Below are 19,559 nucleotides of genomic sequence, written 5' to 3'. Positions count from 1 at the left end.
TGTCAGGATTGAATTGATTTGTAGAACACCAGTTGTGTCACAGAGAATTGCTCGGTGTGGAGGAAAAATGTACATATTTGATATCAAAAGCCTGCTTCTCTCTCTGCCTGTGTCTCTGCCTCTCTCTCTCTCTCTCTCTGTCTCTCATGAATAAATAAATAAAATCTAAAAAAAAAAATGTCGTAAGTGTAGTTAGTTGTTACAGTAAAGGAAAAGTAGTGAATTCTTCCTCTAGACAGGAACTCATAATAAACTTTCCTCAATCTAGCCATTAAATATCATACAATTCAACTTAAACAATTGAAAAACATTTAATTTTCAAATAAGCTATCTGTAGCTAAAGATGAATCATTTACATTTTTCAGTATTAACATTGATGTGAGTACATTTTAAGGAGAACTTATACAAGCAGAAAAATACCTTACTAGAACAATGAAATAGAGTTGGGAATTTTTTTTTTAACAGATACTGAGAAAAGCAGCCTAACACTGACACTTCGGTCAAACCGAGTCATTATCTTTTTATGTTTGAATAAAGGGTAATAGATTTCATGATTAAAATATTCTAAATTGATTTCCAAAAGTTGAGTATGGACTATATAAACGTTAACTAAGATCGACTTTGCATATCCCTGTGTGTGTGCTTAGGAATATGAATAAAATGAGCATACAACAGAATATAACAGAAGGGAAAATTGCCTTGTTTCATTATTTATAGAAACAATGTAGTTCTGAATTTGTATAATAATGATACAAATATATTCTATTTTCAAAATACTCCTACATTTGTGATATATACTACAAGAGAAACTGCAGAAATGTACAAAGTATTTTCAGTCTAAGATGATTTTGCCAGCAATATTATCCTCACTTGAAAGGGCAACTAAGCCTTTGCTTAATAAAGACTTTGAAACTCCTCTGCCTTAAATCTCTTCTAGTAATATTAAGTTAGCACTTAACCACTGAAATGCACCATATCATTAGTACCAGAATTTTCCAAAAGACCCTTTACAATCACCAAACACAAAGTCTAACATCTTCTCCAGGAATAATTCTGAGGTCACAGAGTAAGAGAGCGCTTGCTCTTTGTAAGCCAGGAACAGTTGTAATGTGACAGTTTTTCATTGATATACTTGTATATCTTATTAATATGCAATAGCAACCTTCAGCTACTTCTCTCCTGCCACCTCCACATTCCTACCTAGTGTCTATCACCATGTCAATTATATTTTGTTCAGGGGAGATATGGTACCCAGTTTATTATTTCCTTCATCATATTTTATTACAAGTTCATTATATGGTGGATCATTGAGGCACTTTATTTATAGAGTAGGGAAATGGAATTGTAGCAGCTCTGCTCTTGATGCATATACAATTAGACCATTTTCTACCAGGTTATTGTGTGTGATTCCAATGCTGATGAATACTTCCCTTCCTAATTCATATTCTGCTTTTCTAGAATTTCCTAACTTACTCAAAATTCCCTGCATTCAACTTTCTCTTCCTATAGAGATGGAGACACATATTTAGGTACAGACTATGGGTTGATATCCACATAATAATTTGTACAAAATTACAGAAAGATGCATTTACCATTTTTATGAAAAGATATGTCTTCCTAAAGAAGAAAACATATTTAATTATGCCAACAGTCAGGAAGTACATTCTCCTAAGTATTTTATCACATCTTAATGATAGTATTAATATCACTCCCTATGATGACTTTAAGAAATGATTAGATATGAAATCACAATGTTTGGTATTGGCCTTTGGAGTCAATGGCATGAAAGAACATCGAAAGCCTGAAGTGTGTTATCTACTTAATTCATCTGTTCTTCATTGTACATAATTTTCTACCTTCAAAATATGCAATATTTTATATAATGTTTACTCTCTAGATAATGTGTTATTTCTCTGCAGTATTGTTTCCTGGGGACAGTTTGAAACAAAATTACAAAGTCTGATAGAGCAGAATATTTTGCAGAGAGTTTCTAAAAATCTACCTTTAATTGTAGTGTCTGGCATTGCCCTAAGGAGCTCTTTTATAAGTTGATAAGCAGGGAGTGGGAGGTGTCATGGAATATCATCATGTTTGCAGATAAAAGGACATTCTTTGCAAGTCAAATGAAGATAACCTATTTACAATTTCATTTTTACTTCACTATAAATGATTTGGAGTTTTTTAAAGAATGAAACAAAGGGAGAAAGCTTTCCATTTAACCTTTAGTGTCAAACAATAAAAGGAGTGTTATCTATAAGCAGGTCCTTCTGTGTCTCATAATAGCATTGATGTTAGCAGTATAAAAGAAATAGCCTTTCCTTTCAAAGTCTAATTCACTATAAGCTTCAGATATTTTTGTTTTACTAAACTATAGTTGGGCTTTTATTTTTGTTTGTTTTTGTATGCAGCCCCCTCTTCCCTTTATTTGGACAACGTAAGCAATTTGAAATATTTTCTTATAGCATACTTACGCCCAAGAAGTAATCTTTTGCATTTTATGTGTGGTGGGCTCCTGTAAGGAAACAATAACATGTATGCCAAAACATTTGATTTGTTACCTAATTCATTGAAGGTGTTTGTGTGTGTAGTTTGGGGAGGTCAAGCATTGAGACACACATTTCAGTGACAGGTACAAGGATGCACAAAAAGGGAATGACAGTGAGAAATAATTATGAAACTGAAATACTGAAGTTTTCTTAAAGGTACTTCCTTCAAACAAATCTCTTCAAAAGCTTATTCACAAATAGTTTTTCAGCCTCTGCTTGAACATTTGAATTTTGTAGGAATCTTAATATTTTCTTGCCAGTATTTTCCTTGTGGAGGTCATACTAATCATTAGAGTTTCCCTTTCACTAAATAAATCCTTTAATATAAGGTAATATTAATCTCCTCTATGAGTATTAATATGCATATTAATGCTAATCAAATACTTTATATTAGCTTTTTCAAGATAGATACACCTAAACTCAGTTATTCTCAAATTTTATTATTACAATAAAGGTAAAGAGCATTTTGAGGAAAATAAAAAGTTATTTTACCACCCAAAATTATTTTATTCCTGTGTATTTTTTTCTTTGCCTCTAAGCTAGAAAAATAATCCTTTTTGTAACTTCTTCTATTTCTAATCCTTTGTTATATAGACAAAAAGAATATGTGTATCCTTTTTCCACATGTAGGCCTTCAAATATTTAACATAGTTATAGTATATTCCTTGGTCGATAGTCCCATATCTAGGTTCATAGCATCAGGTGGCAATTAGAGATAGTCAAATGTGATTTCAAGAATGCTTCATGTTCCTGGTTGATCTCCTTTGTATACTCTCTGGTTATTAAACTATAAAAGTATCAGTCCAAAGGAATATAGTGTCTAGATGTGGCCTAGAGACCACATATAACTTGATGAGGGTGTTACCTACATTTTTATTAATACAACTTATATCTGTATTTTAAGCTGTTAGGTAGCATTATTTTCTTTCTTGTTTTTCTTTGTAAATTCAGTTTTTCATCTCTATTTGCTATACTAATACTATTGTATATGTCTAATTTCAAAATTATATACTTTATTGTTTTTGTGGTTTATATTTAGCTGCCATTTCAGTTTAGTTATTAAAGTTAGGACCTTGATCTCTTCATTTTAACTGTACTTTATAATTTTGTATCACAATGATTTTATTAACAGAATTCCTATATGTTTTCATTCAAATAGTCAAAGTTTTGTCCACCCACGGCTGAAGCAAATGTCAAAAAAAAAAAAAATGATACTCATAATATGCCATTACTGTAGTGATAAGGATTCTGCTTGATTCTGCTTGCATTCTACATATCCAAACAGCTTGAGGAAATGGTCTTTGAAGCATAGGCTTTAAACTCTATGCGTGGGGCCTAGTAAGAGCTACCAGGCAGGATAGTGTAATGACATCTTTGGTCTCTTTGTTTTCCTTTTGGAAAAAAGTTAAAAAACTGCAATACAATTTAATTACTACTGTCACTTTTTCTCTCAATTTGAGACATTCAAAAGCCCTATATGCATGTTTGTTTTTGTTACCTCATTATTTCCAAGAGACATAAAAAGAGCTATCAGAAGTATTTTACAAAGTATTAAAGTAATCTATCCCCTTTTGTTGTTGAGACAGAAAGCATTATTTATTGGAATAATCTGTGCATTGAACTAACAGTGTCCTGGTGTGAGTATGAAAGCCCTTCAGCATGCAAACTATCATTTAATGTCTCCAAATGTACAATACTGCACATTTGTAATAAGGGCAGGGGGAAAATGATGTTAATATATTAAAAAATATTTTATAGAAAATAATCAGATAATGTTTACCTAAATACCATTATTCATATTGGTCTTTTTTTTAAGTCTTTGTATATAACATAAAATTCAAATGTCATATTTTCCTAATTTTGGTCATTAGAAAGGAGAAAATAGTTGTTAAAAAGTTATCAGATGCATGGATTTTGGTGACAGATATTATCTCAGATTCAAGTCTTGTTTTTTCTGTTTATTGACTCCTTGTACTATGTGGCTTTCCCATTTTAGCATTAAAAAAGAAAATGATTATAATATCTTGCTTTGGCAATTTGATGTAGAATCAGAAATACATATACTACATTCACACAGTGTTTGGCTCATAATAAGTTCCCAAAAAATATTTATTAAATTTGGATTGTAGAACTTGAAGAAGAAACATTTTTATATATTTTCATTTCCTTCTTTTATAGTTTCCTAAACATAAATTCCCCAAATTAGAATATCAGTTTAAATACTATATCTTTTACTGTTTGCTGACATATATTATTAAAATTATTTCTAGAAAAAATTATAGCAATGTTTACTGTTACTAGAAATGTGCTCTAAATTTTTCTCTCTTGTATATTGTTTTTCCAAAATTGCTTTTTAAGAGATTTTATTAATTTCTTAGCACACCTGCACAAGCAGAGGAGGGGCAGAGGAAGAGAGGGAAACAGACTGACTCCCTGGTGAACAGGGAGCTTGACAAGACTGGGGCCCAATCCCAGGACTCTAAGATCATGACCTGAGCAGAAGTAGATGCTTAACAGACAGTCACTGAGATGCCCCTGTTTGTTTATTTAATAGCTAGTAAATTTGCCTCGTTGTTGCTTAATTTGAATTTTAATCTTCTATCAAGTTTGAATTTTTTTCCTTTGGATACCAAACATATGAATTTTTTTTCTTGTAAATCATAGGTTCATGTCCTATTCCTATTTAAGCAGAGGCAATAGAAATAACCACAGAATTTAAAGCTAAAGGACTACTTAATTAGGAAGATCAAAAAAGCTCCCTATTCCATAGAATTTTCCTTTACAGGAGGCAAAAAAAATCTCTTACAAGGTGGTGGAAATGAATTTCTTATGCCAGTTCCCAGGTTTCCCCTTGGAATACTATTTTAGCTAGCAACTCAAGGTATTCCCATATTCTCTTGAAGGTCCACCCTTGAGATTCTCAATTCAGAGTCCTACGCAATCTCTCAAAAGTTTAAGTTTGGGTGTTTGTTTGTTTGTTTGTTTTTTCAAATTTGCATTTGGCAATGACAAACTTTTCCAATAAAGAACATCATTGATAATTGTTATTAGAATTTTTGTTAAACTATGTTAAAATGTAAATGTTGAAGTCACAGTGATCATCTCATACTAAGCTCCGACCCTTCCCCCAACTGCATTCTCTGGGCAATTTACAAAACCTCTCTGTACCCCAAAGGATTCTTCTCAAGAATATCCTATTAAGTTTCTGTGAAGACTAGTTAATATACATAGAGTGTTTTACACTGTTTGGCATATGCTAAGTACTCAATAAATGTTTGCATGTTTGCTATCAAATATAGATTCACTTTAAATTAAAATATATAATAGATCTTTATACAAAAATTGAATTTCATTTCAAAGCCCTTGGATTTAAAAAAAAAAATGCTCTTGCAAGCAATTTACTAGGATTAGAATATCAGTCTAAAGTGTTTAAGAATATATCTTTGTATTGGTTTGTTTCAGAACCAAGTTGCTGAAACAAATCTCCTGAAGCTTCCAGAATGAACACACTCTTAATAACACCTTACTTGTAGACTTCTGATCTCCAAAGCATTAAGAAAATGAATTTTAAGTCCCTACGTTTGTGGTTATTGTGGTACAGAAGCAAGGGGAACCTAACACAGTATCCACATCAGCATCTTAAGTGGGTCAGCTGGACAAATTACTCAACCATTTGTGCTTATTAAGCATTTACTGATCTTATTCATAGGAAGTCTCTCAGTTTTCTACCCCTGTACAAGTTCCTCATGTCTTGTAGGGATCACCTTTCATCACAACTCACCCTATAAGCTTTTCTTGACTGCCCTAATCTCAATCAGCCAGTATCGCTATGCCAATATAACACTGGCGAATCCACTGGTGTTTAATAAAATTTAGCCGTATTCTGGTACATTGTATCTTTGATCACAGCCTTGCTTTGAGACTTACTTACCTCAATCCTATTATCAGACCTAGTGCTGAGCATGCCCTGTGCACACTGGTATGCCTTCCTCTAGCCATTATCTCTGTGCACAGGATGGAGGGTTTTAGTAAGAGTTCCATGGTTAGGGCCTCTCAGAAACATAACCATAATAGTGGAAGCGTTCACTACATAGTTCAAAGGTACCAAGGCTATTGGAAGAAATAAGAGGATTATTTTAGAAAAAAATTAAGTTATATTAACATAGCTAGATTTTGAGAGTCATAAAAGAGGAAAAATATTACTCTCCCTGTCTTCCTGGAATAAGGAATTTCCTAATTAAAGGATCCTCACAAAGCTACATTATGTTACTAAAATGGAAAAAATAATTCATCTGATTGACCTATTTGTGACAGCATTTGATTTTGGGTTCCTATAGGTCTTATTAAAATTTAATCAAATTACTTGCTCTTAATAAGAGCTACAAATTTATTATGAATTTAAGGTGAAAATGAAAATAGAATGTTTTTACACAGATATAATTTTGGGGAGATATGCCCTTACAGGAAAGAAACAAAATACTCTAAATTGTTTAGGTATTAGAAAATCCATTTATAAAAGTGAAATTAAATGCAACCAAAACATGCACTTTTATTAGCATACTTGAGGCTCTCCATGTTCTCTATTTTATTACAGCTGGGCCTTTGGTTCTAAAAATAGTAAAATAAATTTATTATTTGCCAGAGAATTAAGTGTCTACTTGGCATCTAACTTTCATTAGAACAAACTGTAACAAGCATTGGAACGAATGCATTTAGTTTCGTTTTTAAAAAATCTGTAAAACCACAAATTTTTAAACTCTGTGTTATCAGAAAACAACTGGGAAAAAAAAGAAAACTTTTAAATAACAGCATTTCTGAAGGCTGGAGTGATTTTGAACTCAAGAAGTCTACTTAGAATTTAGTTGAAATATGTATTCTTTCTGACAAACAAATCGAAATATGTAAGGCTTTCTTTACTATCAGTATCTAAGCCCCAGCCATTATACAATACCAATTTCCAAGGTTAGTCTATATAATTACAGAAAATGTACTCACTGAATAAAAAGATTGCTTATAGGATTTACATAGTCACCCCCCTCAGTTCACTTAAAATAAATCTTGGTTGTTTACAGATACATTATTTTCTATCACAATTTTCCAATTATGTACAAGAAGATTAAAACATATAGAGTTTTAATACACTGGAAATTGCTGTGCACTTGGCACATTGACTAAGCATGTTTCATACCGATTTAAAATAATTTCACATGAAGCAGCCAATATTTTTTAAATGTTGCCATTAGAGATTAAATTGCAAATACTGATCCAATTTTTTAGGAATTCTGTGGAAAATTGCTTTGTAAAAACTGAACATTGTGTTTTCTTTACACTTAGAACTACCTAAAAATACTGCAAATTCACATTTTTCAAGTATCAACTATTTTTTTCTCACCCCTCCCCACCAATACTTATCTTTTCAGATTACAGTGTCACAAGTAATTCAGTTTTCTAAGGAACCAGGGCAAGAAATGAGGGAATTTTTGACAAAATGTTACTGTATAATACACATTTATTGTTAAAAGGGAGACAATAGGCACAAAATGGAGTCATTTGTGCTAAACCCATATCACCAAACCAGGACTTAATACCTAACTTAATTACAGTTTTAGTCTTTCTCAGGAGTGGAATCTTAAACGAGTCCATCCAAAATTACCTGGCCAGCATTAGCAAGGTAATTTTTATATATTATCATATATATATATGATATTCTTTCAAATGGGAAATTAGGTCTATGTTCAGGAACTCCTGAGCTTCAAAGAAGTTTTAGTTATACCTGCTACCATCACATAAAATGGATTTATTTACAAATAATGTCATGCTCAACAGTGTAGGGACAGTAAAGTTTTCCTTTCTTCTATGTTCTTTGGCTAGTCTAATAATTAAGATAAATAGGAGAAATAGAAAAGTTTAATAACATGTATATCACATGTGCACAAGAGAGACAGCCAGGAAAACTAGATAACTCCCACCAAATGACCAAAAACAACACCTTAAATATCACCTTCAGCCAAGAACAAAGTATGTTGAGGGTGGGGGGTCAGTTAAGGGAGGTTACAAGGAAAAGCAGATCAGACAAGGGTAAGGTTATTATATAGATTTAAAGTCAATTGTCTCCTCCATTGACAGGAGTTTCCAGAGATTTCGAGTCATCCCCCTTTTCTGGTACAGTGAAGGAGACACACTTAAAAAATAGAGATTATTCACATATATGTCTCTTATAACAGGCAACCTCCACGTGGTTTTTAGAACTTCTGTTTTTGCAGTTTCTTAAAAAATAATCAGCCTACAGGGAGTTCTGTTCCAACATGACAACTTAGGAAGAACCTCAACTCACCTCCTCCAGGGAACACACCAAATTATACCTATTAATAGAACAATCCCTCCTGAAAAAGAACTGAAGTCTGGCTGAACAGCTACTGAACAATCAACAGTAAAACAGCAAGAGAACAGCAAAAGAGATGGAGACATGGTAACAAAGGAAACCCACGCCCTCAATGCTGTGGATGCACTGGGGGAGGGGGCAGGGAGGCAGTAGTACTGAGGGACCACAAACAGATTCCTCTGTTCTTGGACACAGAAAATAAGACACAGTTTAAAAGAGCAACAAGCATTAAACAGAGAACTCTGCCAAGGGGCAGAGCTGTGAGAACACTCTCCAGGTCAGAGGGATGGGAAAACACAGTTTATATTCTTATTCCACTTTAAAAACTTAGAGCAGAGTCAAGACATGATTAAGAGGTGGGTCTGGTTGTTACTATGAGTTGAGACCCTAAGAAAATGTAGGGTCTGTAAGCTGACTCCAGCCTTGGTCCTGCTAGGACACAGCAGGGAAAAAAGTCAGGATTTAAAAGGGCCAAAGAATTTCAGGGATGCTCTCTCCACCTCCAACTGAAAAGCCCAAACTAGAATAAGGTCCAATTTATAGTGAGCTTTCAACCTCAGTTAGCACAGGGTCCTCAGGCCTCATAAGCCACTGTGATGCTGAGGCATAGAAAGTAAGCCACAAAATCTTTTTATGTTTTATTTTTTTAATTAAATTTTTTGAGTTTTTAAAAAAGTTTTTATTTAAATTCTGGTTAGGTAACAAATAGTGTAATATGACTTTCAGGTGTACAGTATAGTAATCTAACAGTTCCATACTTCACCCGGTGCTCATCACAAGGGCACTGCTTAATTCTAACATCTATTTAACTGACCCCTCCCCCCCCCACTTACCTCCCCTCTAGTAATCATCAGTTCTCTATAGTTAAGAGTGTGTTTCTTGGTATGCCTCTGTTTTTCCCCTTTGCTCATTTGTTTCTTAAATTCCGTATATGAGTAAAATCATATGATACTTATCTTTCTCTGATTTATTTCAGTTAACATAATACTCTCTAGCTCCTTCCATGTTGTTGCAAATGTAAGAATTCATTCTTATTTGTGGCTGAGTAATATTCTTTTGTATACATATACCTCATTTTCTTTATCAATGCATCAGTTCATGAACACCCAGACTGTTTCTATAATTTGGCTACTGTAGATAATGCTGCTATAAATATCGGGCTGCACATATCCCTTTGAATTACTATTTTTGTATTCTTTGCACAAATATTTAACCCTACAATTGCTAGATCATAAGGTTTTTGTATTTTTAACTTTTTGAGGAACCTCTGTATAGTTTTCCATAGTGGCTGCACCACTTTGCATTCTCACCAACAGTGCAAGAGGGTTCCCCTTTCTCCCCATCCTCCCAATACCTGTTGTTTCTTATGTTGTTGCTTTTAGCCATTCTGACAGGTGTAAGGTAATATCTCATTGTAGTTTTGATTTATATTTCCCTATTGATCAGTGATATTGAGCAACTTTTCGTGTGTCTGTTGGTCACCTATATGTCTTTTTTAGAAAAGTGTCTATTCATGCCTTTTTCCCTTTTTTAGATTCGATTATTCATTTTTTGGGTGTTGATTTTTATAAGTTCTCTATAGATTTTTGACTACCAACCCTTTATCAGACATGTCATTTGTGAATATCTTCTCCTATTCTGAAAATTGCCTTTTAGTTTTGTAGGTTGTTTCCTTTGCTGTGCAGAAGATTTTTATTTTGATGAAGTCCCGGCAGTTTGTTTTTGTTTCCCTTACCTCTGAAGACTATCTAAGAAGTTGCTATTGGCTGATACCAAAGAGGTTACTGCCTGGGTCTAGGATTTTTGTGGTTTCAAGTCTCATAGTTAGGTCTTTAATCCACTTTGAATTAGTTTTTGTCTAACCTTACTTAAAGGGGCTAAAGAAAGAACAACAAACAAAGCCTAAAGTGAGCAGAAGGACAGATCAATTAAATGAGGAGCTGGTTCTTTGAAAAAATTAATAAAATTGAGAAACCTCCAGCCAGGCTTATCAAAAAGAAAACAGAAAGTACTCAAATAGACAAAATCACATATGAGAAAGGAGAAATAATAACCAATACAACAGAAATACAATTATAAAAAATTATGAGAAACTATATGCCAACAAATTATACAAGTTGGAAGAAATGGATAAATTCCTAGAAACATATAACTTACCAAAAGTAAAACAGGAATAAGTAGAAAACTTGAACAGACCAATAACTAGTAATGAAATTGGATCAGTAATCAAAAAACTCCCCATGAACAAAAGTATGAGACCAGATGGCTTCACAGGGGGATCGTACCAAACATGTAAAGAAGAGGTTTATTTGTTGTTTTTTTTTTCAAGATTTTATTTATTTATTTGAAAGAGAGATTGAGAGCATAAGCAGTGGGAGCAGAAGGAAGTGGGAGAGAGACAAACAAGCTCCTCACTGAACAGATGCCCAATGCAGGGCTTAATCTCAGGATCCTGGGATCATGACCTGAGCTGAAGGCAGATGCTTAACCAACTGAGCCACCCAGGTGTGCCTATAAAGAAGAGTCAGTATCTATTCTTCTCAAACTATTCCATAGAGAAAAGGAAGGAAAACTTCCAAATTCATCCTACAAAGCCAGAATTACCATTATCATGATACTAAAAACAAATAAAGACCCCCCCCAAAAAAAAGAGAACTACATGCCAATACTCTTGATGAACATGGATGCAACAATTCTCAATTAAATAGTAGCAAACCAAATCCAATAACACATGAAAATATCATTCACCATGATCAAATGGGATTTATTCCTGGCTTGTAAGGGTGGTTCAATAGTCAAAAATCAAAGTGATATGCCACATTAAAGGGAAGGATAAGAACCATATAATCATTTCAATAAATGCAGAAAAAGCATTTGACAAAGTACAAAATCCATTCATGATGAAAACTCTCAACAACGTAGGTTTAGAGGGAACATACCTCAACATCATGAAGGCCATATATGAAAAACCCACAGCTAATATCATCCTTAGCAGGGAAAAACTGAGAGCTTTTCTTCTAGGGTCAGAAACAAGGCAGTGATGTCCACTCTTGCCACTGTTACTGAGCAATGCTGAAGGTCTTCGCCACATCAATCAGACAACAAAAAGAAATGAAAGATATCCAAATCAGCAAGGAAGAAGTCAAACTTCCACTATCTGTAGATAACATGATACTCTATAGAGAAAAAACCCAAAAGACTCCACCAAAAAAAAAAAAAAAAAACAAAAAACAAAAACAAACAAACAACAACAAAAAAAACTGTTAGAACTGGTACATGAATTCAGTAAAGTCACAGGATACAAAATTAACATACAGAAATCTGGTTGCATTTCTATACACCAAAAATGAAGCAGCAGAAAGAGAAAATGTGAAATAAATCCCATTTACAACTGTACAAAAACCCAATAAGATACCTAGGAATAAACCTAACCAAAGAGGTAAAAGACTTGCACTCTAAAAACTATAAAACATTGATGAAAGAAAATGAAGACGACACAAAGAAATGGAAAGACATTCTATGCTCATGGATTGGAAGAACAAATACTGTTAAAATTTCTACACTACCCAAAGCAATCAACACATTTAATGCAATTTTCCTATCAAAATATAAACATTTTTTACAGAGCTAGAACAAACAATTCTAAAACTTGCATGCAGCTACAAAAGCCCTGAGTAGCCAAACCAACCTTGAAAAACAATAGCAAAGCTGTAGGCATCATACTTCCGGACTTCAAGTCTAGTACAAAATGGTAGTGATCAAAACAGTATGGCACTATCACAAAAGTAAACACACAGATCAGTGGCACAGAATAAAAAAATCCCTGAAATGAACAACTGTATGATCAATTATTCTTCAACAAAGGAGGAAAGAATATCCAATGGGGAAAAGACAGTCTCTTCAAAAAATGGTGTTGAAAAAACTGGACAGTGACATGCAAAATAATGAATTTGAGTTTTTATTTCTCTATTTCTAATTTTTTATTTTCTTTTTTTGCATTTCTTTTATGTATTTTTATTTACTTATATTTATTATTATTTTCTTCTTTCTATAAAAAGCTACAGTTTAGAAGAGTAACTAACATATAAAGTCACAGCTCTAGATAGTCAGAAAAATCCAAAAAACACAGAGAGTTTATATAGGGAACACCATGATCAAGATCATCCCTTTCAAGTTTAGAAGTAGCCACTCTTCTTAATCCAAAGAAACACACCCCCCAAAACGATCTAGCAAAATGGGGAGCCAGAGGAATATGCTCAAAGGAGAGAAGATAAAAAGTAAAAAAAAAAAAAAAAAAAAAAAAAGAACTAATAGAAACAAAGATGGGCAATTTGCCTCATAATTTAAAGTAACGATCATAAAGATAAACACCATGATGGAGAAAAGTGTGGAAAATTTCAATGAGACCATCAATAAAGAAATAGAAAATATTAAAGAAAGAAATAATCAGAGCTGAAAAATACACTAACTGAAATAAAAACACACTAGAGGGAATCAATGGTAGATTAGAGGATGTAGAAGAATGTATCAGTGACCTGGAAGACAGGGTAATGGAAAGCACACAAGCTGAACAGCAAAAAGGAGAAAATAATTTTTTTTTTAATGATGATTTTGGACAGCAACAAGAGAAAAAGCATTCACATTATAGAGGTCCTAGAAGAAGAAGACTTAGAAAGGTGTTGAAAACTTATTTTTTCTTCAAATAACTGAAACCTCCCTAATCTAGAGAGATAAGAGGTAAATAGACATCCAAGTCCAAGGAGCAAGAGTTCCAAACAAAGATGAACCCAAGAGGGCCATACCAGAACAATAATAATTAAAATATCAAAGGTTAAAGATAAAGAGAGATTCAAAAGCAGCAAGAGAAAACCAAAAAGTTACTTGCAAGGGAAAACTTACAAGGCATTCAACTAATTTTTTAGCAGATACTTCATAGGCCAAAAAGGAGTGATATGATATATTCAAAGTGCTGAAAGGAAAACCAAACAAAAAAAACTCTACAACCAGCAATACTCTGCCCAGAAGGGTTGTCATTCAGGTTTGAGGGTGAGACAGTTTCTCAGACAAAAGATAAAGGAGGTTTTCACCACTAAGATAGCCTTACAAAAAATGTTAAAATGACTTCTTCAAGTGGAAAATAAGTGGCAAAAACTAGACATAAGAAAACTATGAATAAAAAGATACAAAATATAACAACATATATATAAAATGTGAAGGGGGTAAAAAGAAGGAGAAAAAGAAAAAAGTTTTTCCTTTTTTTAATGTGTTTGAACTTAAACAACTGTCAAATTAATGTAGATTGTTATTTTCTTAGGATGTTATACATGAGCCTCCCAGTAACCACAAACCCCAAACTTACGTAGATATACAGAAATGAAGAGGAAGAAAGCCAAACATAACACTACAGAAACTCATCAGTCATAAAGAGAACAAGAAAAGAAGGAAGGAATAAAAGTACTAAACAACAACAATAACCAAAGAACAACTAAAAAATGGAAATAAGTACATACCTTCAACTCTGCAAATGGCCCAAATGCTCTAATCAAGAGACATAGGGTGGGAGAGTCCATAAAAACAAGACCCATCTCTGTGTTTCCTATAAGGGATTTATCAGGCCTAAGCACACATACAGATTAAAAATGAAGGGATGGGAGGAGTGCCTGGATGGCACAGTCAATTAAGTATCCAAATCTTAGTTTCAGCTCAGGTCATAACTTCCTGGCCATATAAAATCAAGCCCCACATTGGGCACTGTGCTCAGCATGGAGTCTGCTTAAAGCTCTATCTCCCACTGCCCCTCTCCCCTCCTTAAAATAAATACATTTTTTTAAGTGCAAGGATGGAAGGACATTCACAATGCAAGTGAAAAAAAAAGCCACAATGGCAATAGTTTTATTAGACAAAACAGACTTTAGAACAAAGAATGTAGGAAGAACACAAAGAAGGTCATAACATGATTAAGGGATCAATCCAACAATAGAATATAACAATTGTAAATATCTGCACATTCAATATTGTAGCCCTTAGATACATGAAGCAAATATTAACAAACAGTTAAATTGATTGTAGGGAATATAAATTGATAGTAGATATATTAACTCCCCACTGACCTGGATGGATAGATCATCTAGACAGAAAATATATAAGCAGGGTGACATGGGCGGCTCAGTCAGTCAAGCATTTGGGTTTGGCTCAGGTCATGATCTCAGAGTCCTGGGATCAAGCTCTACATCAGACTCCCTGCTCAACAGGGAGTCTGCTTCTCCTTTTCCCTCTGACCCTCCTTCCTGCTTGTGTGTGCACTCTGTGTCTCAAATAAATAAAATCATTTTAAAAAGACATAAGGAAATAATATCTTTTAAAGACCTATTAAGCCAGATTGACATAACCGATATATGTAGAACTTTCCATCTAAAAACAACAGAATACATATTATTTTTCAAGTGTACATGGAACATTCTCCACAGTGGATCACATATTAGGCTGTAAAACAGGCCTCAATAATTTAAGAAAATTGTAATCATACCATGCATCTTTTCTGATCACAACACTGTGAAGCTAGAAATAATCATAAGAAAAAGTCTGGAAAATACACACGCACTGAATGACATGATGTTAAACAACCAAGGGGTCAATGAAGCAATCAAACATGAAACTAAAAAGAAAAAATAAATGAAGACAAATGAAAATTAAAGCACAGTGGTCCAAAATCTGTGGAACACAGTGAAAGCAGTTTTAACAGGTAAATGTAGAGCAATACAGGCTTACATCAAGATAAATCTCTATAAACAATCTAACCTCATATATAAAAAAGCTAGAAGAAGACAAAAACCTAAGGTAGGAAGAAGAAAGGAAATAATAAAGATCAGAGCAGAAATAATTGATGGAGTCTAAAAAAATAGAGAAAAATCAATGAAACAGAGCTGATTCTTTGAAAAGATCAACAAAATTAACAAATTCTTAGCCAGACTCGTCAAGGAAAGATGAGAACATGCATACATAAAATCAGAAATGATAGAAAAAGTAACAACCACAGAAATATAAAGGATTATAAAAGAATATTATGAAAAATTATATGCCACTAAACTGGACAAGCTAGAAGAAATGGGTATATTTCTAAAACCATGTAATCTTTTAACACTGAACCCAGAGGAGAAAGAAAAACTGAACAGACCAGTTACAAGTAACAACATTTATTTTTTGGTAGTTTTTTTATTACCAATCAAAGCCTAGGAAAAGATGAATTCACAGGGGATTTTTTTCAGATCTTTAAGGGAGAGTTAACACCTATTCTTTTCAAATTATTCCAAAAAATAGATGAGAAAGGAAAGCTTTCACATAAATTCTATGAGGTCAGGATTACTCTGATACCAAAACCAGATAAAGACACCACAAAAAAGGAAAACTATAGGCAAATATCCCTGATGAATACATGCAAAAATTCTCAACAAAATATTAGCAAATCAAGTCCAACAATACCTTAAAAAGATCATTCACCATGATCAAGTGGGATTTATTCCAAGGATGCAAGGATGAGTTAATATATGCAAATCAATCAACATCAAACACCTCATAAACAAACAGAAGACTAAAAATCATATTATTATCTCAATGGATGTAGAAAAAGCATTTGACAAGATTCAAATCCATTCATGATAAAAAACTCTCAACAAAATGGGGTTCAAGGGAACTTACCTCAACATAATAAAGGTAGTATACGAAACACCCATAGATAACATCATACTCAATGGTGAAAAACAGCATTTTCCCTCTAAGGTCAAGAATAAGAAAAGGATGTCTACTCTTGCCACTTTTATTCAACATAGTACTCAAAGTCCCAGCCATGGCAATGAGAAAAGAAAAAGAAATGAGGCATCCATATTGGTAAAGAAGAAGTTAAACTCACAATTTGCGAATGGCATGATATTATACATAGAAAATCCTAACGAAACCACCAAAAACTACTATAAGTAATAATAAAATTGAGTAAAGTGGCAGGATACAAAATTAATACTCAGAAATTGGTAGCATTTCTCTACACTAATATCAAAATAGCAAAAAGACAAAAACCATTCATAATTGCATTAATAAAAATACCTATGAATACACTTAATCAGGAATGTTCAAGACCTGTACTCTAAAAACTATTAAAAATTGATGAAAGAAATTGAAGATGATACAAACAAATGGAAAGATATTGCATGCTCATGTGTAGGAAGCATTAATATTAAAATTTATATATTACTCATATCAAACTAGAGATTGAATGCAATCTTTATCAAATACCAACAGCTGTTTTGTCTTGTTTTGTTTACAAAACCAGAACAAATAATCCTAAAACTTGTATGGAACCACAAAAGACCCAGAATAGCCAAAGCAATCCTGAGAAATCTGGATTGCTGATCAAAGCTGGATAACACAATACCAGGATTCAAAATATATTACTTATCTGTAGAAATCAAAACAGTATGGTACTAGCACAAAAACAGACTCATAGATCAATAGAGTGGGATAGAGTCAAGACATAAATTCATGAGTATATGGTCAGTTAATCTCTGACAAAGTAGACAAGAATATACAATGAGGAAAAGATAGCCTTCAATTAACGATTTGGGAAAACTAAACAGCTACATGCGAAAGAATGAAACCAGACCATCTTTTAACATCATATGCAAAAATAAACTTAAAATGAATTAAAGACTTAAATGTGAGACCTGAAACCACAAAAATTCTAGAAGAGAACATAAGGAGTATTTCTCTGAAGTGAGCCATAGCAACAGTTTTCTAGATAGATATCCTCGGTCAAGGGAAACAAAAGCAAAAATAAACTATTGGGACCACATCAAAATAAAAATCTTTGGCACAGCAAAGGAAACCATGAAACATAAAGACAACCTACCAAGTGGGAGAAGATATTTGAAAATGATATATACAGCAAGGGGTTAATATCCAAAAATATATAAAGGAACTATACAACAACACTAAAAAAGTAAACAATCTTAAAAAAAAAAATGGGCAAGGAACCTGAATAGACATTTTTCCAAAAATATATACAAGATAGCCAACAGATATATGAAAAGATGCTCAATATCACTAATCGTCAGGCATACACAAATAGAGATCAAAATGAGATATTACCTTACACCATTTAGAATGGCTAATATCAAAAATTAAAAGAAACAACAAGTGCCAACAAGGATGTAGAGAAAAAGGAATCCTTGTGCATTGTTGATGGGAATGTAAATTATTACAGTCACTGTGGAAAACAGTATGGAGTTTCCTCAAAAAATTAATAATAGAAATACCATATGGCCCAGTAATTCCAGTACTACCCCCGCAAAAAATGCAACACTCATTCTAAAAGTTATATGCTTTTGTTTACATGTTTATTGCAGCATTATTTACAATAGACAAGATATGGAAGTAATCTAAGTGTTCATCAATAGATGAATACATACAGCAATGGGTAGATATATAAACACGATGGAGTATTATACAAAAATGGATGAGATCATGCCATTTGGGACAACACGGATGGATCTAAAGGCTATTATGCTAAGTGCCATAAGTCAGTCAGGGAAAAACAAATACCACATGATTCTATGCATAAGGGGAATCTAAAAAAATAATAAATAAAAAAGCAGAATCAGAACTTCTGGGGAAGATGTCAAGGTAGGAGGGTCCTAAGAGCAACGTGTCCCATGGGTATGCCTGGATAACACCAAGAGCGGTATAAATAACCCAGAAAATGAAGCAAAGACTGGTATAACATACTCTCCACAGCTAAATGTAAAGAAGAAGACATATTGAAAAGACTAGGAAGGGCAGACAAATGGTCAGGAACCAAGTTGATCCACAAGCCTGTTCACAGAAGGGAGAGAAACCACAGGAATGGAGATGGGAACAGAGCAGACCCCACACCAGCTATCTCTGGTAGGTAGACTCTGCAGTGGAAAGACAAATCTCCATAACATTTGCATCAAAAACCAGAGGGGCTTAACTTTGCAAAATCTTAAAGTCAGTGGGGCTTAACACCTATAATTTTGAAAATCAGCTGGCTATCCTCTGGGATAGCTAGAGGGCAATAGGAAAATTAGTTTCTACCTTGAAAGAGACAAGAGCCCCACTGAGATACAGCATAGAAGCAGCAGTTTGAAAAGTGAGGTATAAAGAAAGACGTAATTGCTTGTCAGAATGTGTGCTGGAAGGGCAGAGAATTTTACAACATGTCTCCAAGAACAAAAAAACTGGTGGGCACGACCTCCCTCCCCTACATCACAGACTATTTACAGGGACACATGAGGAGCCAGTGCAGCATGAACACACTATTCTAGCTGGTTCACAATGCATCCCACCCCTGTGTTCTCTTGTTAGACCCAAGCCCTTCACCCTTGCCCAGGAGAAGTCTATCCAAAGTCATACCACAAATGTGGCAGTGTGCAAGCAGCTCTAACATGGGCCTGCATAACATCACTGCAAAGTGACTCCTGCCCTAGGGAGAGGGGAAGATAACCACATACACACCAGTTTGACTGTGATCTGAGCAGTGGGCTTAGGGAAGATATCTGGTCTGACTGAGGCCCAAACCACCAGTGAAAGCTTCTCAGAGGACAACACAGGGAATGTATCCT

General features: G+C 33.8%; 1 long non-coding RNA gene across 2 annotated transcripts in view; it reads left to right on the top strand.

The window, feature by feature from the left end:
- Window positions 1–19,559, top strand: part of LOC144293761 (uncharacterized) — a 394,465-nt gene that overhangs the window by 222,908 nt on the left and 151,998 nt on the right. The window lies entirely within an intron of this gene.

Source organism: Canis aureus, chromosome 22 (genome assembly GCF_053574225.1).
Source record: "Canis aureus isolate CA01 chromosome 22, VMU_Caureus_v.1.0, whole genome shotgun sequence".
Lineage (NCBI taxonomy): Eukaryota > Metazoa > Chordata > Mammalia > Carnivora > Canidae > Canis > Canis aureus.
Note: the sequence above shows the minus strand (reverse complement) of the source record. Positions and strands in the feature narration are given on the sequence as shown.